This window comes from Microtus ochrogaster, chromosome X (assembly GCF_000317375.1).
Source record: "Microtus ochrogaster isolate Prairie Vole_2 chromosome X, MicOch1.0, whole genome shotgun sequence".
Taxonomy (NCBI): Eukaryota; Metazoa; Chordata; class Mammalia; order Rodentia; family Cricetidae; genus Microtus; species Microtus ochrogaster.
In genome coordinates this window covers 29,160,782-29,171,339 of record NC_022026.1, presented here as the reverse complement: position 1 = coordinate 29,171,339, position 10,558 = coordinate 29,160,782, and the positions used below count along the sequence as shown (strand labels likewise).

General features: G+C 37.8%; 1 pseudogene; it reads left to right on the top strand.

Moving 5' to 3' along the window:
- The window catches only part of LOC106144082, a 93,422-nt pseudogene that overhangs the window by 3,137 nt on the left and 79,727 nt on the right, over positions 1 to 10,558 (top strand).

Here is a 10,558-nt window from a genome sequence, read left to right as displayed (position 1 = left end):
ACACTGAGACAATGGGAATGTTCTATCGGAATATTTGTACTTTCTATGAGAAGGAAATGGCCATAGAAGCAGCTGATGATAGTCTGGATGAAGAACAGCAAGCTTGTGTGATCTAAATCAGTGATGGGAATGACAGACAAGGTTTTCCCTGAATTATGCCAGAGTGTACCTGTGGTTGAGTAAGGGACATTCTTGTTAAAGACCAAGAACTGGAGAGAGGAAGAACAAGTCTGCTCAGAGAGGCATTGTTAATGCCAATCTGGGTGTTCTTAACTTAGTTATTGTAAAGAAAGGAGAGAAGGATATTCCTGGACTGACAGACACTATTGTACCTCAGTGATTGGGACCTAAAACAGCTAGAAGAATCTGAAAATTTTCAACATCTTTTTTTTTTTAATTTTTCGAGACAGGGTTTCTCTGTGGTTAGTTTTCAACATCTTTAAAGGAAACAATGCCCACTAATATGTTGTCATAAAGTTCTTAAACAAAGTAGGTAAGAAGCCCAGGACCAGAAAACCAAATATTCAGTGTCTCACTCATCTGCGTGTCCTAAAACACAAACACCAATATATTGCTCTGAAGAAACAATGTACTAAGAAAATTAAAGGGGCTGTAGGGTATGATAAACTTTTGTCTGAGAGACTAAAGGAATCCAAAGAGAAATGCCAGGAACAGATTGCCAGGAGATGTAGGCTCTCCTCTCTGAGAGCTTCTACTTCTAAGTCTGCATCCAGTAAAAACCAAGAGTCTTTAAAAGTAACAAATTATCTTGTTGACCATGTCATTTGCTTTACAGAAGCTTTTAAGTTTCAGGAGGTCCATTTATTAATTGTTTTTTTCAGTGTCTGTACTACTGGGGTTATATTTAGGAAGTGGTCTCCTGTGCCAATGTGTTCAAGTGTACTTACCACTTTCTCTTCTATGAGGTTTAGTGTAGCTGGCTTTATGCTGAGGTCTTTGATCCATTTGGACTTGAGTTTTGTGCATGATGATAAATATGGATCTATTTTCATTCTTTTATATGTTGATATACAGTAATGCCAGCACCATTTGTTAAATATGCTTTCTTTTTTCCATTTAGTATTTTTTGCTTCTTTCTCAAAAATCAGGTGTTTGAAAGGGTGTGGTTTAATATCCAGGTCTTCAATTCAGTTCCATTGGTCCTCCTGTCTGTTTTTATGCCAATACCAGGCTGTTTTCAGTACCATAGCTCTGTAGTAGAGTTGGAAGTCAGGGATTGTGATGCCTCCAGACGTTCTTTTATTGTACAGGGTTGTTTTGGCTATCTTGTTTTGTTTTGTTTTTGTTTTTTTGTTTTGTTTTTTTGTTTCTTTTTGTTTTTCTATTTTGTTGGAGGAAGGTCATTAGTTAAATAAAGAAACTGCCTTGGCCCTGATAGGTTAAAATTTAGATAGGCGGAGTAAACAGAATAGAATGCTGGGAGGAAGAGGAAGTGAGCTCAGACGCCATGCAGCTCTCTCCAGGGCAGATGCGATGCAGCCAGCCACCAGGTCAGACATACTGAATCTTGCCTGGTAAGAGCACCTTGTGGTGCTACATAGATTATTAGAAATGGGTTAAGAGGCTGAAACTAATGGGCCAGGCAGTGTTTAAAAGAATGCAATTTGTGTGTTGTTATTTCGGGGTATAAGCTAGCCAAGCGGCCAGGAGCCAAGCTGTGGGAAGAGGCCCGCAGCTCCTACAACACTATATGAAGTTGAGTACCATTCTTTCAAGTTCTGTGAAGTATTTTGATGGGCATTGCATTGAATCTGTAGATTGCTTTTCAGAATGGGAAAGATTTTCACTAACCCCACATTAGACAGAGGTCTAATCTCCAAAATATACAAAGAACTCAAGAAATTGGTCATCAAAAGAACAAATAATCCAATTAAAAAATGAAGTACAGACCTAAACAGAAAACTCTCAACAGAGGAATCTAAAATGGTTGAAAGACACGTAAGGAAATGCTCAATATCCTTAGTTATCAGAGAAATGCAAATCAAAACAACTCTGAGATTCCATCTTACACCTGTAAGAACAGCCAAGATCAAAAACACTGATGATAACTTATGCTGGAGAGGTTGCGGAAGTTGCTGGTGGGAATGCAAGCCGGTGCAGCCTGTTTGGATGTCAGTGTGGCTATTTCTCAGAAAATTAGGAAACAACCTTCCTCAAGACCCATTAATACCACTTTTGGGTATATATCCAAAGGATGCTTAATCGTATCTCAAGGACACGTGCTCAACTATGTTCATAGCAGCATTGTTTGTCATAGCCAGAACCTGGAAACAACCTAAATGTCCCTTGACCAAAGAATGGATAAGGAAAATGTGGTACATTTACACGATGGAGTACTACACAGCAGAAAAAAAATAACATCTTGAATTTTGCAGGCAAATGAATGGAGCTAGAAAAGATCATTTTGAGTGAGGTAACCCAGACCCAGGAAGATAATTGTCACATGTACTTGCTCATAAGTGGCTTTTAAACATAAAGCAAAGAAAACCAGCTCACAAATCACAATCCCAGAGAACCTAGACAACAGAACCTAGACAACAATAACGACCCTAAGAGAGGTATATGATGGAGAAAGGTCATTGGTTAATTAAATAAAGAAGCTGCTTGCCCTGATAGGTTAAAACATAGGTGGGAGGAAGAGGAAGTGAGGTCAGACTCGACAGCTCTCCTCTCGGGGGCAGACGCCTCAGAGAGACACAATGCTCCACTCTTGCGGGCAGAGGCGAGAGCTCTGCTCTCTGAGGCACACGCGATGAAGCCCCGACCCAGGATGGACGTAGGCTAGAATCTCCCTGAGGATGAGACCCTGTTCATTTCTTCTATTCGGATATGGTATGATGGACCACGCCCTCCTGAAGGGTTGCTGTGACCATCTTCAGAAAATTGCTTTGCTCAACTGCCAACTGAGATGAAACTAGCACACAGGTTATACCATGAAAGACCTAATTAACGACGCCCCCATTCAGCAGGAAGCAGTTTGGAGAGAAAAAACTGCGCCCATGTTCCCAAATATGGTTTATAAACATTCTTTTACATTTAAAGGGGGATATGATAGAGATATGAATAATTTGTATTAGTATAGATTTTGCTTTATTGATAGAGATTTAAGGTCAATTTTGGTATATGTATATGCATATTTCTGCTATTGATTAAGATACTATGATTGTGTAGTTCATTTAAAAATGTAATATATAATTAGAAATATAGATTGTTAATAGATAATCATAATAGTCAAGTTTGTAGTCATGTTAGTTAATATTTTCTAGATGTGCATAGATATATTTTAGATAGGCATTCTTCATATTTTTCAAAGATTATAGAATATGGCATTTTAAATGTTTTAATAACTTAGGACTTTTCATGACAATGAGACACTCTGCTCCTGGCAGCACCAATCTACTTCAAGAGGAAGATGGGCATCGAAGAGGATCCTTATGGAGTTTGATAGCCATTTGGGCAAGAAACTGCTCTTGCCTGGACTATTGCATAAACTGGACACAGAGAACCCGCAGAGAGAGGACTGCTAAACTTGCCTAAAGATGAGAAGATCTTTCGGGGTTCCTGATTCATGAAAGAGTCTGCAAGACATTCTTCAGGACAAGCAGATAGTGACTGCCTTTGAAATTTCCTGCTTTGTGAAAATGTCTGCTGGAAACTATGGGCCTGTAGGCCGAAGATGGATGCCCCAACGGTACAGAGGAACTTTGGGTGACTGTACAGGCAGCGAGATATCTCTGTCATTTCAAGAGTTTTGGATTTCTTGTTTACTTAGGTAATATTATATTCTTCTGGAGTCTTTGATAAACTTGAAGAATGGTTAGTTATAGTTTTCCATTGTTATGATAAAAGATAAGGTAGATATAAATATTGTAACTGTAATTCTTGCTTAATAACTGTTTTGTTATATGTAATTTTGCTATGTTAAAGTTAAAGCCTTCATTTTTTTTGTTTAAACAGAAAAAGGGGAAGTGATGGAGGAAGGTCATTGGTTAATTAAATAAAGAAGCTGCTTGCCCTGATAGGTTAAAACATAGGTGGGAGGAAGAGGAAGTGAGGTCAGACTCGACAGCTCTCCTCTCGGGGGCAGACGCCTTAGAGAGACACGATGCTCCACTCTTGCGGGCAGAGGCGAGAGCTCTGCTCTCTGAGGCACACGCAATGAAGCTCTGACCCAGGATGGACGTAGGCTAGAGTCTTCCCGGTAAGACCGGTGCTACACAGATGATAAGAAATGGGCTAGTCCAGGTGCGAGAGTTAGCTTAGAAGAGGCTAGATAGATGGGCCAAGCAGTGCTTAAAAGAATACAGTGTCCGTGTAATTATTTCGGGTAAAGCTAGCCGTGTGGGCAGCGGGGTGTTGGGGACGCAGCCCCGCCGCCCCTGTTTCAACAGGTATACATAGATCTAATTTACATGGGAAGTAGAAAAAGACAAGATTTCCAGAGTAAATTGGGAGCATGGGGTGCTGCAGGAAGGTGTGTAGCTAACAATTACCCGCCTGCTGGGGCGTGGTCTCATAGACAATTTACCTGGATGGGGAAGCATTTCCGGCTTTCTTCCTCTCTGCCTTTCCCCCTGGACCCAAGTTTTGCTGGTTCAGTTTGTTTGGATCTCATCTTTAGCCATTGTTCATACAGAGAATCATGATTTGTAAGTTTTATCTATTAATAAATACCTGGATATTTTTTAGTTCTGAGCTAGTGTACGATTCCTTCTATTAAGTGCCAGAGCTCTCTGCATTCAATGGGAACATTGGGAAAAGGTTGAAGGGGAGGGAGAAGGCAGGTAGGGGAGTTAGAAAAAAATCAATAAAAAGTAATAAATTAATGATCAGATCTTGAAAAGAAAAAAACTAACAGAGCAAATGAAAACTTCAGCCAACATGAAAAAGAAAAACAGTTCAGTATTTTATACCGCATTGTCTTCAAAAAAATCAAAATTATAAAAGCAGATGATTCTGAACTAAACAGCAGATTAACATTTTGCAAAGAAAAAAATTAAATCAATTAGGTGAATTAAAAACCCACAACTCTAGTGAAGATGCAGAGAAAAGGAAAGGAGAAGTAAAACACTGAGTTATAGCACACATTTGAGAAACACAAATGACAAGAAAAGATACCAGTTTAAACAAATAAAAAAATGAAATAATGCTGGGAAGCCAATGCATTAGGCTTAAAATCAGCCAGAAATTAATGAAACAGGTATTAAATCCTGGGTTGGCTAATTTCAAGACCCCAAATTTCATATTTCCAATGCCAAAAAGAAACCAATCAAAATTTTATGGGAGGGAAAAAAGAAGACCCAACTTTGTACATAATAATAACTTCCCTTCATCCCATTATGAACAAAGCAATGAAGGGTGATTCAAATGTCACATTTGTGCCACGCAGAGAAAAAAACATAATACCTTTGGGGATGACTTAAAGTACACTAAATCCTACTCATAAGGTATGCAAAATCAATAATGTCATTATATTGGTGAAAGAAAAGCAATAGAGTTCTACACCCAACATGCCACATGTGAGATAATGACCAGTTGTGGGACCTATTTTTATTCACATTTTTATTAACATATATTAACTTTACAAAATAATATGCTACATCATGACATTTTTCTGCATGTATAAAAGCTTTGCTCATATTCCAGCTTTTGCCCTCTCTCATCATCCTTTTCTTAATTTCTTATGTCCTTCCTCTTCTTAATTGTCCCTATTGCACTTTTATGTCTATTTTTCCAGATTATGGAAATATTTTTAAAATAATTTTATTTTATATCTTTTAATCCTATGTATACATGTGTGTCTGTAAAAGAATATGTGTTCTTATTCTTAAGTGCATGTTCCAGAAAAAGCCAGAAGAGAGCATCTGATACCCCTGAAGATAGAGTTACAAGAGGATAGGAGCAACCTAACATAGGTGCTGGAACCTAAATTCTAGTCCTCTAGAAGAGCAGAAAGAGTTCTTAACTGCTTAGCCATCTCTCCAGGCCCCTGCCACCCATATTTAAGGATAGATGACAACCAGGTAGGTAATCAAATTCTTAGGAACCAAGTGCTGAGAATAACCCTGTGAGGAGGTCTTGACTTATATTGGTAGAAAATCAAGTTACTTAGGCATAGCAAATATGTTTACTTTCTAGTGACAGTGTACTGTGATCCAGTGTCTCAAATTGAAGCTGAATTTGTGCTGTGTACTTACAAAGTCAAAGGCACCCTTCCTATACTGCTGCATGTACCATGTTCAAACGGCACTCCAAGAGTGAAAATAATTCCTCATCAGGAATATTAGAGACAGCTATATTTGGTCTTTGTTATTGTTTTCTATGGTCCATACAGTAAGTAGTCCATTTTACTCATTATTGTAATTCCTGAACTTCCCAGCTATTTCAACTATTACTGTCATCTGGGAATTGTTCTTTCACAAAATTTGAACAAAAGAATAGCCCTAATCTAAGTAACTCCCTAAAGCTTCTTTGAATGACCCTGCAAAGGATTTTTCAGATCATTATAATTGCCAGTAAAAAGCTTAGCCCAACAAAAATAAGCTCTTGACAAATCAAAAGAAATAAATGCATTGGCACATGGTTTCATAATTGATGCTGTTGTTGATTTGGTAATGCAAAGGAATCAAATAGACCACATTACAAGTTTTGTTCAGAATATGCAAAATTAATGACAGTTTTAGGAATGTCCATTAATGTCAATTATTATCCATTATTAAAGCTCCAATGTCAAATTAAAAAGAAGATATATTCATGTGTCCAACACTTTTCTTTCTAGTCTCATGGTCATAGTGTTTTATCACCAGTTCATGATTTGATGCAACTCGGGAATAGAAATCACAATCAAAATGCCACTTGTTTTTGGTATGAGAAGACATTCTGAAATAGTCTTCACTTATGTATCAAATTTTACTAGTGGTAACTATTTGATACTTTTGCTAAGATCTGCATTCATGTTCCAAATGGTTTTATATGATCTTTTAATACCCCTTCTTATGATTTCTGGGGAAGGGATTCAGCTCCACATAACCTTCAATTTCAGAGTTTTTGTTTATATTATTAAATGAATCTGATGTAACACTAAGGAGCTTCAGATCTTCAATGCAGTCAGTTGTTTACCACCTCAAATTTTTTACTCTTAAGGGAAAAGTTTGGATATCTTTCAAAGGTGATTATTTTCTCTTGAAATGGTGATTATTTCCTCTTGAAAAGGAGCAGTGGAGGAGAGGGTGCCTGAACTGGCCATGCCCTGTGGTCAGACTGATGACTACCTTGAATATCACCATAGAACTTTCGTCTGGCAATGGATGGAGACAGAGACAAACATGGGAGCACTGGACTGAGCTCCCAAAGTACAGTTGAAGAGCAGAAGGAGGGAGAATATGAGCAAGGAAGTCAGGATCGTGAGCGGTGAGGGGTTAGTCCACCCACTGAGACAGTGTACCTGAGCTAATGGGAGCTCACCAAATACAGCTGGACTGGGACTGAATGAGCATAGGATCAAACTGGACTCTGAATGTGGCTGACATTTGGAGCAAAATGAGAAGCCAATAATAATGGCACTGGGATTTGTCTCTACTGCATGTACTGGCTTTTTGGGATCCTATTCTCTTTGTATGCATACCTTCCTAAGCCTGGATGTAGTAGGGAGGGCCTTGGACTTCCCACAGGGCAAGGTGCCTTACCCTCTCTTAGGACTGGAGGGGTGGGGGGAGAATGGGGGGAGCAGGAGGAAAGTAGGAGGAGGGGAGGAAGTGGAAATTTTGATTGGTATTATTTATAAAGTAATAAAATATCTGATAAATTAAAAAATAAATAAATAAAAGTATTTTTAAAGATAAAAAAGGAACAGGGTATGGGCTAGAAGCTCCAAGAGTTTGAACATCAGAACGAACAAAGAATAATCATATTGCTTGTTGTGTTCTAAAGCAGCTTTTAGTTTCCTAATTAAAGACAAAAATATGAAGAGCACCCAGCACTCGGGAGGCAGAGGCAGGCAGATCTCTGTGAGTTCGAGACCAGCCTGGTCTACAGAGCTAGTTCCAGGACAGGCTCCAAAGCCACAGAGAAACCCTGTCTCGAAAAAAAAAATATGAAGAGCAAACCCTGAGTGAGTTTTCCAAAGTGTAACAAGTTTTATATTGCACATCCAGGGATGAGAGTTATAGTTTGGTCATAGAGTATAAACTTACCATGTGCAGGGACATGGTTTTAGTTTTAGCACTGAAAGAAAAATGTGCATAATAGCCTTAAAAGTAGTGCTGTGGTTCTCTTCAATCCTCTTTGGTGAGGTTGTTAAAGATCTGCCCACACCCACCTGTTTTCTTACCTTTCTCCTCAAAGGTAAATGTGGGTGACACTGAAGAAGATTGTAAACATGTATTATGTGATTCTTCATTTGGAATTTTGATTTTGTACAGCTTCCCTGAGAGGAAAAGACCATCTCAAATATGAGACCTATGGTAGAAATGGATTTCTTTCTTTCTCAGAAATGATCAAAGCAATTTCAGTGAAAGAGACATTGGAATTATTGGGAGGCAGATGTACTCAAATCTCTGTTCACAAGATATGGTAATGGTTAAAAGGTCTTCCCTTTTGAAACTTATAAGTTCAATAAAAGCAGAAAAATATCTAATATATTTAGCTTAAGAAGTAATCAGTAGAATACAAAAAAATCAAAATAACTTCTATCTCAGTTTAGCAAGGAATCCCATTAACCCCATGATGTACCTTCAGGCATGTACAAACTCAGATATTGTTAACTGAAGATATCATCTACAAAGCTCACTCATTCTTTTGGGATAAAAACTATTTAATAATAATGACATGTGTATATGTTTATATTTGCTAGCTCTCACAGGGAAACAGATATTGAAATTAAAGCATGATTTTTCAGTTATAACATTTCACAGATAATATTATCTGCATATCTCTTTTGAATTCCAACCCCAAGTTACATTTTGAAAAAAAAATCACTTTGAAACAATGGAAATTTTACAAAGCAAAGTCACTGCCACTGTTATCTCTAAAGCAAGTCAAAATGGGAAGGCTTATACTGTAGTAGTGCTGTCACAATTATACAAAGATCACACTTGAAAACAGTACAATCAAGTTACTTTAAAAATATCACAACATTTTAAGTAGTTTGTGATTTATGGTTGTGGTATATTCATAGCTATCTTTAGCTCTCTTGTCTAATGACAAGAACACAGTAAAATATCTCACATGGGTACACTGATCAAGTATGGGATCAGAAGGCATGAAATTTCCCTTATTTTCACATCTTAATCAAGAAAAATGCAAAGAATTTATTCACCCTCAAGCTGAAGAAACTTCACTGGGGATAAGAAAAAGTAAATACAGCAAACTAAGTGCTAACTTATGCATTAGCCAAATTAAAAACACAAAACCTCTGAGAATTACAAAGAAAGTTGTCATAGTTACGTTTCTATTGCTGTGATAAAACACCATGACCAAAAGCAACTTAAGGAGATAAGTATTTATTTCAATTTACACTTTTAGGTAATAGTCCATTTTTGAGGGAAGTCAGGCTGGAACCCAGTTCAGGAACCTGGAAGCTGAAACTAAAGCAGAAGTCTTGCAAAAATGCTACTTACTGGCTTGTACTCCATGACTTTCCAAGTTTCATTTCTCATGTACCCCAGGACCATCTGCCCAAGGGGGTAATTGCCTACATTGACATGGGCTCTCACACATCAATCATTCATTAATCAAGAAAATACTCCATAGTCTTGGCAACAGGCCAATCTGGTTGGGGTGTTATCTTGATTGAACTGCCCTCTTCCCAGATGACTCTAGTGTGTGTCAAATTGATTTAAAAATAATTTAAAACAACCATCACAATAATCACTTCATCAGTGTGGATTATTATTCAAAGATTCAGACACTAGATGTCATAACCACCACAATCACCAAAGTTGTGTAATTATAGAAACATAAAACAAGTTGGCATGGAAGCATATAGGTAAGATAGAGTAACAGCACATCATAATGCTGTTACTAAGATTGCTCTCTCTGATGGTGTACATAGTAAGTAAATGCCTATAGCGATATCAAAACATTCTCATCTGTGTATTCTTTTAGTACACAGATTTCATATACTTATTTTAGGTTTAGATCTAACTCAGACAGGATACAGGATGTTTTCAATGAAAGAAAAAGATGTTACTGTTCAACTTCATACATTGTAAAAATGTAAGCAGAAAGAGATGTCAGATTTAAGGTTGTATAAAAGTGGATAATTTCAATCAAGTATATACTTATAACCATGGTACACAAAATACCTGTATATCATGGAAATTGCTTCATATTGGGTTGCTATTTTTTTGTTTATTTATTTATTAAAGACTTCTGCCTCCTCCCTGCCACCACCTCCCATTTCCCCCCCTCCCCCAAGCAAGTCCCCCTCCCTCATCAGCCCTAAGAGTAATCAGGGTTCCCTGCCCTGTGGGAAGTCCAAGGACCACCCACCTCCATCCAGGTCTAGTAAGGTGAGCATCCAAACTGCCTAGGCTCC